Source organism: Hetaerina americana, unplaced genomic scaffold, assembly GCF_022747635.1.
Source record: "Hetaerina americana unplaced genomic scaffold, ioHetAmer1.1.p SCAF_5, whole genome shotgun sequence".
Taxonomy (NCBI): Eukaryota; Metazoa; Arthropoda; class Insecta; order Odonata; family Calopterygidae; genus Hetaerina; species Hetaerina americana.
The window spans coordinates 84,361,739-84,379,261 of record NW_027287095.1 but is presented as its reverse complement, the minus strand read 5'-3'; positions in this window follow the sequence as shown (position 1 = coordinate 84,379,261).

Genomic DNA, 17,523 nt, shown 5'->3' with positions numbered 1-17,523 from the left:
GCGGTCATTTTTAAATTGAATGAACCAGTGTCTCACTCCGACTTCACTCATTATTCTGTCTCCGTACACACTTCACAAAGTTGCTTGTGAAAATCAATTGTGGCTTGTGGTATTTTGCCATTAAACACTGAATCACATGTCGCACTTCACATCTCGCGGGATTTTCCATTGCAGCGCACATTTTAACAGTTCGCAGCGAGCAAAGTAGAAGAACCACAGTAGGATGCGTATTGAATTCATACACCCATAACAGTTTAGACACCAAGATGGTGGCTCCACCGCCACGCTGGGCCGAATCGTAAGTTACTTTCTGGTGAGCCCTTCTATTATAAATAACGTTTCCAGCGAAAAGTTTGTTGACTGGATTAAATAATTCCTATCGCATCGTCGACCAAAGGAGTAGTAGTCGTTGGCATGAGCTCAGCAGAGATATTTGTAACATGCGCAGTGCAGCAGGGAGTTATTTTAGGAATTCATGGTGAAAGAGTAATAGGGAAGTGTTAATCGGCAACAGTTTAACCAAAATTTGAAATACGATGCAATTATTAGGGTTCCATAGGAGAAAATTTTAATTAAAGAACTTGATTAGGCTCAGAGAAAATCTGCAAGTTTTTTTAAAGAATTGCTGCAAGAAAAGAGCAACCGTGACGAGTTTGCTGGATAACTCAAGTTGGGAGTCCTTTGGAATCAAGAATAGAAAGCAAGTAAGAAAATTGTTACAAAGGTACAGGATTTATGATTGATCCTGCGACACAGATGTGTATATTATGGAACCACAATGTTAAGTAGTAGATGAGAAATCCGGGATATAATAAGATAGAGATTAGGCACCGTCACAGACAGCGAAGGGAGCTGTGAACATCCCAGGTACGACAGAATCCACTCAAAGAATTGGTGCCCATACCTTTAGAATTTCATATAACTTTGCAGATTTAATAAATCTTAAACTAAAAAATATTCGCATTGAGATGATAAACAGAAGAAGGGGGGAGGATATTGGTAATGCCTGTCAAAGTTACATTGGAACCTTGTTAGAACGGTTCTCATTAGATAGTTATCTCCATTAGAATTCTCACTATTTCATTTATCCCCATCCTTTTCCCCATAAGAATACGAGATCTATCAAATAAATATGTGAACTGAGACCATATTTTGCAAAATTTAGTCTACATCGATTTTGTCCCCTTCAAATTAATCTCCATTCAATAGCTATGCACTTATTCCATTTTCTTTTCCACTGTTTAAAGCACCTTTGGAAGTCCTCGGCCGTTGGGCTTTTTAGTTTTCTTGTCATTTCTTGCTTTAGTGTGCCCATATCATCCCAGTGATGTCCCCTCATCACATTTTTAGATTTAGGGAATAGGAAAAAGTCGCTGGGGGCGAGTTCTGGCGAATAAGGAGAATTATAAAGGATGGTGATTGAATTTTTTGCCAGAAACTGGCAAACAATCAATGCTGAATGTACAGGTACATTGTCATGGTGAAGGATACATCCATCGTGTTCGGTTAAAATAGTGTACACTGTTGATTTTCTTAAATTCAGTTCATCAGCTCTCAATCGGACAGCTTTTCGACAAGGGACCGCACACGATCAATGTTGTCGTCAACACAGGAGGTGGTTGAACGTCGTCCCAGCCTTGCATCATCTCTGGCGTCTTGTCGGCCATCTTTAAAACGCATAATCCACTTGAAAACGAATGTTCTCTTCAGAGCATTATCACCGTCAACAATTGTCAAGTAATATCTTGATAACCTTTACCGCACTTCATCCAAAAACTTGATGTTGATTCATGGCTCCATGATTTCGTCCATTTCCATTTTCGACAAACATTAAAAACAAGGACAACAGAAACAACACTAAGATAACTGACACCATACGCACAGCTCGACGATCCGACAAGCACAGACGGCTCATTGCACAAACCACGTACAGTAGACTTACCTCAGGGTAACAACAGTCACAACAAGATCTAATCCAGGGTATCGAAAAAATTAAATGAACTTATAATAATAAAATTTAATGTAATATTTAACATAGCAATCATTGCATGACGCCTTAAAGTCATACACGTGTGTATATATGCTAATGTTTTCTATATGAGCTAACACATGCTCAAGCAAAAGTATACACTAATATCTCTGTATGCATGACTTGAGTACCAACACCCTTACGTCACACGTCATTGCGGCGGTTTGCGGTGCGTTGATTTGGACCCGCTACTCTACCCAATCTACGTGATCAATGCGTAGATTTATCTCCGCTCAAGTAGTAGCATTAGGCCATTTGCAGTCGACACGATGATCTAGAGAGAGAAACGTTGCCAGTCGATCACGGATTACTCTCGCGCCATTCAGACAATATTTTGGATTGGCGCAAGGCATTATGGGGCTTAAAATCAATATACAATTAGTAAAATAATGACATTTTGGGAAAAAATGAATGGCGATCTCATAAATGCATACAAAACTGACGAGGTCAAAATACGTTATTCGGACAAGTAAAATACTTGGGGGCCACGCTAACAAAAAACCTGATCATGGAGCGATACGTCAGATATATTTATTGTATCTTCTAGATGAAACCTACGTTCATTCGACAAGCTGTGGGAAAATGTAATGAGAGTAAGCACGGGAGAAGTGTTACTTAGCGCTCGTAAGGTCGCACCAGGAATACGCGGCAAGTATTTTGGTACTCGTCGGAGGATTTGACTAAGGAAATAGAAAAGAGGAAAAAATGGGTCGCTACGTTTGTGAAGAAATGTTATGAAAATAAAGCGATATTAAATCGGTTAATGGAGGAACTAGAACAGGAAAGGAGGAGGCGAAATCATTTCTTTTAGAAATATTCAGGTAGACATTCGATTTCATTTATGACAATGAAGAAATCATTATAGCCCCTCACTATTGGCCATTCGGATGAGATAAGTGAGACGGACAAGAGAAAACGAATAGAATCAGGGACTTTATCTTACCTCGTACGAATCGCGATCACAACAAACACAAGGCCGAACAACGGAAAAAACTACGGCCAAAGAACCTAGCTACAAACCAATAACCTCCAACGCTTATCCACTCAGTTACTGAATGCTGGTGGCCTAACATCCCCTGCCAAACACTTCCTGTGGGATACAGTTTATAGAGAAGAGTTAGATTGTAAATTTCTCAAAATTAATTGATAGGCAAGGCAAATAATAAGCATAAATCCTAGCCATGGTAACCATAAGCTGCAGTGTTTCCTTGGCTGATCGCAGACTAAGATAGGTAGACTATTATGAATACCCCCTGCCATACATCCAAACGGAATTTGAAAGATTCATCTACTTCTAAAGCACATTAGTATGGACTGTAAGGTCACCAGCCGCACATGCACAAATATGAATAATCTTCTGTCCTGCCCCTGTCATGCCCCCAACTTCTTCCTATCTTTTCATTTTTTTTATTCTCCATTCTTCTTCAAAAGATAACAAAATATTCTCCACTCAAAAAAGTCCGAACAAAATAATTATTTTATTATTTTAAGTTTTCCTTGATACTGTATGTGTGTATTGGCGCAAAGTGGACTGGAGGACGTCAATCGCTTCAAAATTGACCGGCCACGTTTCGCTCGAGGTCACATGCTCCAACGGCACGTGACCCCGAGAAGAGGGGTCATGATCCTCAATTTAAACGCTGTCAATTTAATTCCCGGAAGTTCCCTTCGAGCTAATTGCTTTCATTAACGTTTGTCGGCGACAAAAAAGAAACGCTTTCGCTTTGAGAATACCTCACGCCATTACCCCACTATGTTGCACAATTGCTGTTGTCCGAACACCCCTGCCATATCAATTCACACCCCCTCCCACCCTCCTCCCTCATTTCCCCCTTCCCCTCTTCCAGCTGGAGGCGAAAGGTCCGCAAAGATTGTGAATCATTGATGCACCACCTGCGTCAAAAAATGCTCAACGTATCGAACATACGTAAACATCCTTATTCACAGACGCCACACAGATGCAAAAATAGACTAGACTAGCATGCTCCGGTTTGTAGTGAACATCGCAGTGATTGAATTAGCGTGAGAGGATCTTCATGAAACTCTGAATGCTCTGTACCAAGTATTTTGAGAATATAAAATGAGCATCAACGAAAAGAACTCTAAAAACCTGTTGTGTGGGAAAAAAGTAGCTGAAGGCAGATGTCGCAATTCGATGAGTGAAACTTGAGCAGGTGGTATGCTTCGTCCATAAACCTGAGTAGTAGGGTGTAAAAAACCACCTTGGTTGGAAAAAGTTTTTGAACGACATCAAGCGAAGACTAGCTCACGCTAAGAAGGCTCTCGTGATGAAGAGACAATTACTATGCTCAAAGAATACCTGAGGTTGCGACCGAGGAAGCAATTTTTATGGAGAAATATACCGATCCGAGAGATGGAGCACTGCAAATGTGGACCACTGAATATTTTCTACGAGCATATAATGGGCATATGACATCCGTAATTCCGATAAACTGCGGGAGATGCCGCAGCAGTAACTTTTAAAGGAATCATCCGCTAATATGCATTTCAATGCAACAATTTCAGAGTGTAAAAATCATTCGCCTTGACCGGGATTCGAACCCGGATTCCTCGATGCCCGGCCGAGTGCTTGATCTAGTTAAGCTATCCTCCTCTTGAACTCTGAAATTGTGGGCGCTTTAAAGGAACAAGGTGTTGTGACGAAATACCGTACGTACAATGCCTCAGGCATTCGTAGTCGTGCGCGACGCGCCACAGTCCACGCAGTCGATCCGGGTTCGATTCCCGATCAAAACGAATGATTTTTACCCTCTAAAATTTTTGCATTGGAACAGCAGTAATATTACAACAACAGATATTTTAAAGTTAGCCTTTGAGACATGTCGCTGAAGATGAATTCTGAAGATTTAATGAACATACAAAGTGAGAGGAACGAGGAAGTACATGCAGTAGAGCGGATGACGAAACAAACCGAATCGAGAAGTCTGCGGCGAAGATGAATTATATGGTTTGAATCCATCTAGAGAGGCATGAATGGATTGCTTAGAAGCATAATAAAAGGGAGAATTGACGGGAAGATCCCGCGAGGAATAACAATAGACAAGTACATAGGTCAAATTGAGAGGATGTAAAACAGAGGGGTGAGGGAATTAACATTGAATGTAGAAGAATGAAGGGCTGCAGTAAACCAATCTTAAGACTGAAAACCTGGTGACGCATTAACATTACGTATTTCATTGCGTTAGTTGGTGCATGCATTAGGGAAATAAGAAGCAATTTTAGCCAGAGAAATTTCTCCAAGTTCTCCAAAAATAACGAAATTCTAAGCTGAGATTGGAAATAATCATCTATGTATGTTCTTTAAACTCAAAACAAAAGCCTCTCTCCAGTTGGTCTGCGGGCTGTAAAGCATACAGGTATGACGCGATTCGCCAATGAAGCGCATCGATACGCCAACGCTTCATTTACCCTAACGTTACAATGTTATGCGTCGACGAAGATTATACACAAGTTTTGAATGGCAATTGGGTGCCCAGTCCTGTGAAGTTTTACTGTTTCTGATTAATTTTTTAATTCCATTTTTTCTTCTACTTATTTACAAGTAATATTTCAGCGACCGAACAAGGGTTTTGCGGGTTTCCCCCAGTCCGCGGGAATATGTCATTTAGATGTCACCCCCGAAGAATGGGTATAAATACAAGGAATTCCTTCTTCCACTAATTTGACAGTTTTATTTACCCATTTGAGCCATTAACTCCAACGCGTAGAGGATGACCACCTATGTTGTAGGTTTATGCTTTTGTTGCATTCCTGACTCGTTTGGTCCTGTTACTTCTGCATGTATGGGGCTAAGGACAATTATTTATTATAGTATTATAATTTCCTTAAGTCCATTATTAAGTATTCGGAAAGCCCATTCTTTTCCTTCTCTTGGACAACGTGGTAGTAGCATGGGTAGAATGCTTAGCTACTACGGCCCGGGATCAATTTCCCAGCACACATCTGGGCACCCTCAACTTCACCCAACTTGTGTGATTTTTTTAGGTAGTAATCACCTTGGTTTTCCAAGGTGATAAAGGGAACAAGGAAATGGCCCTCTTTTTATAGTGCTGTGTGAATTGCGCACGCAACTGGCCTTAGTACCACATTTACAGATATCAGAGACACTCGCAACCTTCGGGTTGTTATGTGGCTTCTTTTACCTTCTCTGGCTCAATTTTCCTGGGTTCTTGCCACTGATGAGGGTAAATAAGAAACTTTATACTTCCACAATAAAGATTTTCATTCATCAGATGATGATGATGCATCACACCATCGAAACCATGGTGTTGAAATATTAAATCTTTATTGTGGAAGTGTAAAGTTTCTTTTTTGCTCTCATCATGAAGGAATTCCACAAAGATAAACCTGAAACTGTAATATTCTTGCCTCTGCATCGGGGTCTCAGGTATCGCATTGTCATTCAGTCTGTCCTGCATATTCTTAGCCTACCTTCTTGGATTTTCTTCCAAAAATCTTATTTCTTTTCCTTAACATGCCTTGAACTTCTTCATTTGTTTTCCTTGCTGATCCATTTATTTTCTCGATTCTTCTCCATTTCCATATCACAACGACCAAGTTTCCGAGCAAAATAAAAATACGCTTCACATTTAACTTTGAAACAGTTTACTCTTTACATCTTTCCTTAAACAGGTCTGTCATAGACTCCCACCTCTTTGTAGACGCATCTCTATCTAACGTAAATTTTCTATCAATGCTATCACTACTATGCCCAACTTTATCCAAAACACTTACGAAATAGGTGAACTGTTCTATCCTTTCTAGTTTGTCCCCACCTCCCAGGATTTAATTCCTTCACATTTTTTATAACCTCATTACATTTTTTTCTTATTACTAACTCGTCCCATTTCTATCACGTTGACTCTGACCTGCTCTAAGTAATGATTGTAGCATTTTGGTTAATTGACTAGCTAACGTTTTTTCATCCACAAATATATCTGATGTTATGGATTCCCCACCGAATTTCTCTACCGTCCCCATCCCTTCCCATGTCTCAATAAAAGTTATGTCCGGATTCATATGGAAGAGAACAGGTGATCGTGGACATCCCTGATTTATTCCCCTGCACATTGACCACCCCGACTCTCCATTCGACGTCCAATTGTGTGTAGTCTGTGATACGTATGTGCAGGTTCCATATATATCATCTGTCTCTCCAGACAACCACTAAATTTAGCAAAATGTTTATTAATTGTGTCCAGATAATCTGTCAAACACCTTCTGAAAATCAACGAAGCATACGAATAATCCGTGATTCTAACCAGTCTCAGTGACCTGATTATCTGTACGTCATCATGCCTAATCATTCCCTTTCTGAACCCAAACTGATCTTCACCTATGCACTCATTTCTTTCTCTTCGATATCCGTTTGTTGATGACCCTAAGTGATATCCCAGCCACGTTTGACGTAAAATTTGCTGACCTCACATTCGGCTGCTTTTGCCCTTTAATAGAATGGGTGTCAATATTGATCTAGCAAAGTTATTCGGCCACTTTCCTCCGTCATCAAGTCTGAAAATGGGCCCGTAAAAACTCTTTCTTCCTAGTTTTCCTAGATACTTGGGTAGTTTCCCATTTCATACATTAATTTTATTTCCTTTTAATGCCTTGTCTTTTTCTCAGGCATGCAGTAATGGTACCTTTCAACATTATATGTTCCTATTTTATGGTGATACTAACGTTGTTTTATGAACAAGTGTTTCTTATAATAATAATCCTCATTGCATTAGTCACATTCTAACAGTTTAGATTGTGTTCATGACGAACGAAGTCTGTACACACTTCTGTACTCTTAAGCCATAACTAACACTATTGAAATCATCCTTAGACCCCATACCACATGTAACAATAACTCGTCCTTCAGCTTTGCTTACTTTCCATCTTCCTTATTTCCATCCAATTTGCCCATTCTTTTCCTCTCCCCAACTCATTTTTCCCAACATTCTTCATTCAATTTCCTTTTCTAGCGTCCCATTGCCTCCCAGTACTGTGTCCGGCACCCACTTGCCCTGCCTTCTTTGAATTGAACGCAACTGCCGTCTTCTCTCATCCCCTAAAATTTCTCTTGATATATTTAGGTTTATAATTACAACATTGTCATCTTTTTTGCTTATTTGGCACCTGCCGTCATCAGAACTGAGTGGCTTAGCACGACCAGAATGAGTATTCCATTTATAGAATTCATTATACATACACTACTATAGTATATAATTGGAGATCATCCCGCCATCCTGCCGATTTTTACTCTCCTCATCGCTCAGGTCAAAATTGTCGTCTTTAAACCGAAAAAACCTATCTATGGACGTTGTTTCCGATGAAGCACTGTCGCCATAGACCTCAACAAGCATTCGATGCGATTCGGCATCCGATTTCTTCAAATTAAAGCAGAAAAGCAGAGCTTCCAGCATATGCTCTTATTTAGGCTAGAAACTTGACATCATTAACTTGTGGAATGTTTAGGTTGTTGTATGAAATTGCTGATGATGTGCACCGATTTTTTTGTTGACAGATGTCAATTTCATAAAAAACAAAAGAATGTCATGTCCATAGTAACTTTACAGTTACTTACTATCGCCATCCTTGAGTAAACATCGGATTTAAGCTTATACATACACCTGGTACTACATGTAGTTATTGGTGAAGATTGTCTGCAATTGTATTTTGTATTGACATGATTCTATTTCATATGATATAAATATATATATATATATATATATATATATATATATATATATATATATATATATATACATACATATATATATATATATATACACATATATATATACACATATATATATAAATATATATATAGATGATTTCGTCGAAGTAGCATGGAAGTGTTGAATAACAAACTTGGACAGCAAAAAACAATAAAAGAACAACACATAAAAAGATCACTCACACGTTATTTCTTCATCATTTCGACGGAATTCAGCTCCGTATGGAGCTGAATGGAAGATGGAAGTATATATATATATGTATATATATATATATATATATATATATATATATATATGTATATATAATGAAAAGATTATAAGTGTATGACTATTGTATGTGATTTAGATTACATGAAAAATGAATTTTTTGTTGATATCTTCTGTTTTGTACTTTGTATGCGATGAAGATTGCCACTGTTATAATTTTGAGATTTCAAAATTTAAAAATGTATAAAAATTACTCTTAAAAATAAATGCACAAATTAATTTAGTTAACCTTGAAGAGCAACTCGGCATAAGCCGACGGCTCGACGATTTCGTCGGCCACAGTTTAGTCGGTTCACGGCTCACGCAAGAATCGCGACTCACTGTGTGAGTGGCGCGGAGCCCATGCCTCTATACCTCATCTTCCTCCCTACCCGCCCCTTTTCCCCCGCCGCCCACCTCCCCATCCACGCCCACCCACCCACCACTGATCAAAAGCACACACGCCTCGCTCCACCTTTCTCCTTCCACGAGGGCAACAACGGGGAAAGTGAAAAATTATAAAAGTTCGAAACGCCCTTAAATTTGGCGATCCCGGAATTGAATTTTGCGTATTCATCAGGACGACTAGTGATCAAAGCTTTCGAACCAGATGACGTCACAGAACAAGATCCAAGGGGGCAAAGTTCTAAATTTAGGATCGAGAGAGTTATTTTCCTTGTTTTCGTTCCGAGAGAAGCAATAGAAACGTCCATATGTGTTTGTTTATTGCATACGCTAGTTTTTAGCCAGGGGGCGCACACACACACATGGGATGCGCACGCTCTTTCCCCCTCTCCCCCCCTCCCCTTTCCAAGTGCTAGAACCAGTTTTCTTCTAAACAACATAGGTCATTTAAATTGATCGACAAACTAATTTTTTTAAATACTGTTTTCTACAATTTTCGCTTTCAGTTTTTTTTGGTCGATTTCTCTTTTACTCATTCAGTAACTTAGAGTTTTTTTTCAATTACAAATATTTAACTCGTTCTATTGTAATTACCAAAAATTTAATTTAAATCTTATTTCGTTTTCTATTCCTGTATTTACGAGTATATTCTCTAAATATACGAAGAGATTCTCCTATAACTCATGCAAAAATGTGAAAATTACTACTAAATTGTTAAATGTATTTGACTTTGAGGTAAACAGCTCATAATCCACATAAAAAATTAATTTTACATATGTAATTTTTCAATTAACGCCATTAGATGCTGCTTGTGTGCTGCCATCAAGTATTGTTAACGACGCTGTCACAACCAAAAATCTTTCTCGAACGTCGCCTGGATTAAAAGAAAATTAGAGCCGCCCAAATAAGCATCTGACATACTATTTTTCCGCAAAAACTTGCTGTAACGCGGGAGAAATGTTCGGAGACTATTAAATTCCCCGCGTACATAAGCAACCTGCTTTGCAGAATCTACGAATCGCTCCGAAAGCCCAAGAAGAGAAGCACTCACTGCGTGCTCGATTGTAAGAAAGTCAAGGTAAACTTACTTTCTTTCGCAAAATCCATGAAATTTTATGCCGATGCAGGGACAACAAAGTTCAAACTAATATTATCTTAGTCATATCAACAATTAGCTCTCCTCAGCGGACAATTTGTGGCGGGGGAGAAGAGGTGAGCATTATATAATATTATTTATTATTATAATTTTAGAGACGTAGAATTAGTAAGCATGGTAAATACGGTATCAATTGTGGTGTGGGGATTTTTCAAGGGGATTAAACTTGATATTCGCGTCTTGAATCTCACCCTCCTTCTATCCCAGGTCCATCTCTTTGGTCCTCTCTCCATGCCTCATGCCGTCCGCTACCAGCAGCTGGATGTCACATTTTTTAATTTTGACGCTGGGGGTGCGGACCATAAGTTGCATGGTCATGAATTGATAAAACTTCCGCCTTCTAACTTTCCAGTTCAGCATTGCCTTCGGCAAAGATCTCTCGTATTAATGGTCGTGGTTCACTTTTATCCCTCCTTTTTTGTATTACAAAGAACTATTTTACTGGGTTAAATTAACACATGTTTTGAATTAAGCCTTCCTCTAGGTTGCATATACATAGGCACGTTATTTGGGTTTTTTTGGGAATATTTTTTCCCATTTCCCTTCCTCTCCAATATCATCCCTTATACTTAACCCATTCCACCTAGTGCTTGCACCACCCCGGCCACAAGGGTGGACCGCTGGGTATTTACGTAGTTGTGGACATTCAAAGGCACGGGAAATAGTAACAGAGAATAACGCTGCATTATGAGTTATGGGCACCATCAACGTTACTTCCCTCTACACTTCTATTCCCCATGCAGAAAGCTTATCCTCTCTCCGACAATATCTCTCTCTCTCTCTCTGCGCCGCTCAACCCAGCATCCTTCGACCGAACTTTTCCTCAGTCTAGCCACTTTCGTCCTCACAAAAAAACGCATTTTCGTTCCAAAATTGTTTTTACTTACAGACCAAAGGCGATGGGAATAAGTATGGCGCCATTATGTACCAATCTCTTAATGGGTCACCTTGAAGAGACTTCCCTTTCACAGCAACCTCTCCAGCCCCTTTTCTGTGTCTGCTGCGTAGACGAAATTTTTATTCTCAGGAGACACGATTCTGAGTCCCTCAACAATTTCTTATCGGCCTTAAATTCGTCTTTCACTGTTAAATTAAGCTCTTCCATTTTAGACTCCACCATCACCCTTCTTGACACAGACATGTCACCACACAATAACAAATTCACCACTTCTGTACACATCAAAGCCACCAACCATAAATAATACCTACACCACACAAGCTGCCATACCCAACACACCAAACGGACGATTCCCAACTCTCTCTCTCTATCCGCGGACACCAAATTTGCAACACCACAGCCACTTTCAACAAATACTTTCACGTTCTACACAATGCACTATGCAAACGCGTTTACCCAGAAAAGCTCCCAAAAATAAAATCCGCCGCTCCACCTGACCATAACCCACAGAAAAACAACCCCTCATGTGACGCAGGACTCACCCTTTGCCCCATCTATTTCCCAGGATTCTGCAAACTGAAAACCTTTCTTTAAAGAATTGCTTCCTATTTTACACGATAATTACTCTACCTCATATCCACTAAATAAAAAGGGGTAAAAAGAGATGTTTCAGTCGTGATACGGTGGAATATCATGATTAATTAAAAGTTGGCAATTTTGAAGTACTCATATCTACTGCCCCACTGCCCCTCTCTCACATACAGAAACGCCATTCTCAGGAGCATTCTGAAATTCACCAAACCCTTTGTCGCTTCCACCGGACCTGCATATTCAGTTGGAAATACGCGACTCAAAATTATTTGGAATCTTTGGTAGGAAACGTTACTGAGGAACTTTAAAAACATCACAAAAGTTGGAGTAGAAATCACCGCTAGAGTTATCCAAAGTGGTCGCAGGAATGGGAGTCAATTGAATAACGAAGTGAGCAGACAATACCATGAAGGATACACAGAACAATATCCAGTTTACTTGTGAAACTGAGAAAATATTGAGACACCATAAAACATTGAATCACCAGGATAAAATAAAAGAGATAAACTTCACAAACAAAGTCATATGCTCGTTTTTTCCTCGCAATGTTCGAAATATCGCAAAAACTTCATTTTTCACTCGAACGATACGGGATAACTAGAACGAAACGAAAACGGTGCTATGGCAACAGATTTTATTTTTTTCTGAATGTAAATTACCCTAATTTCTTGTCATAATTTAATGTAATCCTCACGCTACTGTCGTTCCTTGATGAAAATTCATATCGCATATGTGGAGAAATATTTTACAATTGGATACCGCGGTGTATGTATTTTATTCCACTATTTTATCGTGGAAAATTTTCGGTCATCAGAGTTTCCCCCTTGTGCAGTAGTCGGGAACCGTGTCCCGGAAAAAAACGAATGCTGAAATCTATCCCTTCGGCAGTATATATCTCTTATTTTACGACAATTTTCTTTCCTGCTTATTTAATTCAACTTATTAAAGAATACGATTGGTATCCTTTGAGTAGACTTAATTTAGCTCTCAATATACGAATATCTAAAGCATCCCCTCCCAGATCTTTTTAAAAATGAGTAAAATGCTTCTATGTTTTTTCGTACGAATTTTTAAATAATCTGGCAGTCATTCTCTGTACCTTTCTCAATTCAGTAATTGGTGTTTTTTTTTAAATGAAACTCAAATGCTCGCCGCACACACTTTGTAGATGGGGTCTTATTAGAGAAAATTGTAAGTTTTCACTAATAAACTATACGTTTAATGGAAGTCTGCTTATCTACACCGGCCCTTAAATCACGAGAGGTTGTTTTTTTCATTTCAAGTGAGTATTTTGTACTACCTTTCTGCCGAGTTTTACGTGGACTAGGTCATTTGAAGTCATTTTCCAGGAAGAAAGTCATTTTTATTTCACTCGAGTGACCGGTGGAAGTGTGAAATCCACTTAGATGCGCCTGTCGAGTGGATAGTGACGCGTGTGTGCCAACTCCCTGAATCCCGAGCCTGTAACATGTCCCTCTAATGGGACATGTTACGGCCATACTCAAACTGGAGGGATTACGAGGGAGCACCTCGCTACACCTTTGCTCCATCCATCCCTTCCGCAATTTCATGACTAATTCTACGCCTGCATCTACATAAATACTCCGCGATCCACCGAAAGATGTGTGGTAGGGAGTAAAGGCACCAAATGGGGGATGGGTAAAGTATAAGATAGAGGAAAGGTGATTGGACAGTTAAGAAAAGGGGAAAACATTTGTAAAAGGTCCAAAAAGAGGTGAAAATTCATATGCATGCTGTGGGAAATCTATTTCCCAACAAGCGTTCATATCACCCATTGTAAAATTTCTTTTGTGTGCGGACAAGGATGAAATAAAAATGAACCTTAACCATTTATACGATAGACCATCACCATACCAAGACATGCAGGTCATGCAGAACTGGAAAGTAAGAAGGGGGAATTTCTATTAATCCATGGCCATGCGGCTTATAGTCCCCATCCCCAAAGTCCTAGGTAAGAAATGTGACTCTCCGCCGTTGGCGACGTGAGAGGAGATTCCTTTACTTCATTGCAAAACAAAAACATTTCCCCAATTAGTTCAGCCAATTATGATTCCAAATAACTAACAGTCAATTATCCCAAGAACGGTTAATTTTTCCTATCTTTTTCTCTTTTTAATTCCTCAAAAACCCTTATTTTTTAACTCAAAAAACCTTTCCCTCGTTAAACATCCTGCCGACACACCTAATTATAATTGGTTTGACTGGGTAAATTATTACAATTTTTCAAATGACTGTACTCGTGTAAAATTGCACTGTGGTCCCAGATACTTGAAACCCTCAGCAGTACAGTACAGTAAAAGAAACCTGCCCCCACTATCCGCCCTATGAATATACATACATTTCACACGTATGGAGTCCACGCGCGTGGGTTTAACTATAGGTTCGAATATCGAAAATCAACCTACTGATTGATATCTGTGGGCTGCATCAAAGTGTACAACCTGTTCGCAATTCCGTTGGAAAAACCAGGACTGTTTACTTTGCACACCACCACTTGCATATATGCGCCAAAGGACGACAATGAATTACGTACTTACTCTTGTTACGCGGGCATTTGGTTTCAGCAACGACGCATTCATTCATGCAACACATCCGTCAACCTTGTTCCAAAGTTCAAATTGACAGACATAATCATCCACGCGACTGCACCGAATGATGAGCATCTACACACGCAGCACGGGATCGTAAATACGGGAGAAGCAGTAAACAACTCGATGAAACCAAGCAAAGGATGGAAGTACTAAAAAGGGAGTTAGGTTTTAATCGAAATTAGCGAAATGGAAGAGGGAAGTTGAAGTATTGAAGAAGGAATGTACTTCAAGACATAAAGCGAGAAGATTTTTTTTTGAAATGGGGCTATTTTTGAATGTTATTATGCATAATTAATCCAAGATATTATATTTATTTAAAAGGTGAGTGTTGGACGGTCCCCAATGACTAATTTACGTATCACGGGAGCTTCATCATGTTTACCCTAAATTATTTTCTTCTATATTTCTTCGTAACTCCGACCTGCCTTCATGCTATGCGTATCTATAACGCCAATCCATTTAAAGTCCTCCCTTCTATCATGGTATTTAACATCCCAGTAACTTTCCATATCACCTCCACCCAATTGTTCTGCCTTCTTCGGATTTCCCCAAAGAAATTTCCTCCTAACGTGCTAAAATTTCATATTGTTATGAATTCATTCAAAAAAAGTTTGATTCAAATTTTCCATAACGTTAGTCCTATGACGTATATTGGAGAACCATCAGAAATTATTAAAGGCTATGATTAGAATTAAAAATCATACACCGAGATTTGTTGTAGAACGGGAAGATTTAAAAACTCGTTTTTTCCTCGTACCATCAGAGTTCAAAATAGATATGGCAGCAATAGCTAAAGAGATCATTAGAGTTGGCAGTGTATATATTTTTCGATATCCTGCATGTTTTTCTTTTTATTTAATTGGCCATTTTTTTAACGGTTCTACTGCATTATTTGAATATAAGTATCCTGTAATTTAATATTGTAGCATGTACGTAAGTACCTTCTTTCTTGGGATTAAAATTTATGGAGTGCATGATCAAACTAATATTTGTGTAAAGGTAACATGATTTGGTTTTGAATGTGGTTTTATTCTCTTTTACTGGTTTTCACAGGGTTTTTATTCCCTTTGAACTAGCACACCCCCCGCCACACGCCCTTACGGCGACTTGCGGGATATCATGTAGATGTAGACTAATATCTTTGAATATTTAAATTCAATTGTCCGTCATTATGTTTTAGAATAATCAAATGGAAATTTTGTGTTGCGTTTGGTTTTATAAGCTTCCTCAACTGCTATAAACAAAATATTTTCATCCAGTCAAAATGTCTAAGAATATTTGTGGAGATATATTTGTATAATTATGAAGGGCAATTGGAAGGTTTATTAACAAATAATACAAATGAAATCTCTCTGTTGCGTGAAGAATCTTTGTGAAGGAAAGAAATAAATCGCAATATTATTGTCATTCTTGTTTAGGAAACTGTAGTGAAAAGGAGAATTCCAGTGATTTTTTAGCGCTGACACAGTCGGAATTATGTCATGGAGCCATAACACTGGTAGGCAATATCACAGTGAGGAATGATGAAGAACGTTGACTGCTCGACAAAACGATATTTAAGTAATCATTTTCCCCTCGAACCATTCGAGACTGCCACAATCGGAGTAATTTACGATTAATAGTAAATTAATACTCCATTGCTTGGTGACCTAACATATAGATGGACCGCAAGATCATACAAATGCTTACATGTTTACAACTACTCTATATTATTATTATTAAAAATCTACATGTTCTAATAGACAGCGTCAGGTGGCACATAAGTCCCAATTAATCACAAAGGTAAAAATCAGTCATTAAACAAAAGTACACTTAAAGGAAACTTCAAAGCACAAATCTCTTTCACAAAGCAAGAAAATCCCCATCTCATTAACGCCAATCAATCAGCAAGAAAAAAAAGATAAGATAGATTAAAAAAATTAAGCTGTTACCTATAATTTTATACCACACTTCAATCAAGTTATTACATAAAGTGCTTAAATATTTTCTTAAAAGTGTGCACTCTCTTAGGAAAGAGCTCGAATATTTTTGTAGGTAAGGTGTTCCAATCAACAATTGTTTTATTTAGAAAAGAATTTTTTTTATTCATTCTTTGTGCCCGGCATTTTACCTTAAATTTGTGGACATTTCTCCCTATAAAATTTGGGTTCCCCTCTTCTTTCCTTAGTTCTGCTCAAGCTTTCTTCCCCTTCAGAATGCGGAGCATTCCACAACAAAGTCTGCTTATTTTTCTTCTACTTTTTAGAGGTTCAGCCCAGCCCGGGGTTTTTAACATGTCATACACACTCTCCATCCTCCTATGAAATACCCCGCGAGTCACCAAAAATGCGTATGGCCAGGGGTGTTTGTATTCAGCGGTTCTTGTCATGTAGAATGATGTTATGAACAAAATACAAAATTATGATATGCCTAAAATTAGTGGGCAAATTAGACTTGAAAATATCGTCTTATATTAGTAGAGACTCGCTTAGAACTAAGGGAAAGAATTATAGTATGAGTTTTCACACGATAATTCATCGTTCACATTAATTTTTATCATTCTTCCATAGTGCAGACCGTATCACTCACTGGCCGAAAGCTAAAATCATAAGCCGAGGGTACGAGTATAAACCTAATTTTAGCACGATGATGAAAATGCAGTATCAATCCCACCGTTCTTCGCGTGTCTACTTCTACATAAATACCCCGAGATCTATCAGAAAGGTATGTGGCAGGGGGTGCGAGCACCAGGTGGGATGGGTAAGGGATAAGGAAGAGGAAGAGAAAGGGGAAAATATATTCACTAAAAAAATCTCAAATGACGAGCAAATTTCTATGCGTGCAGAAGGACATAGTTCAAACAA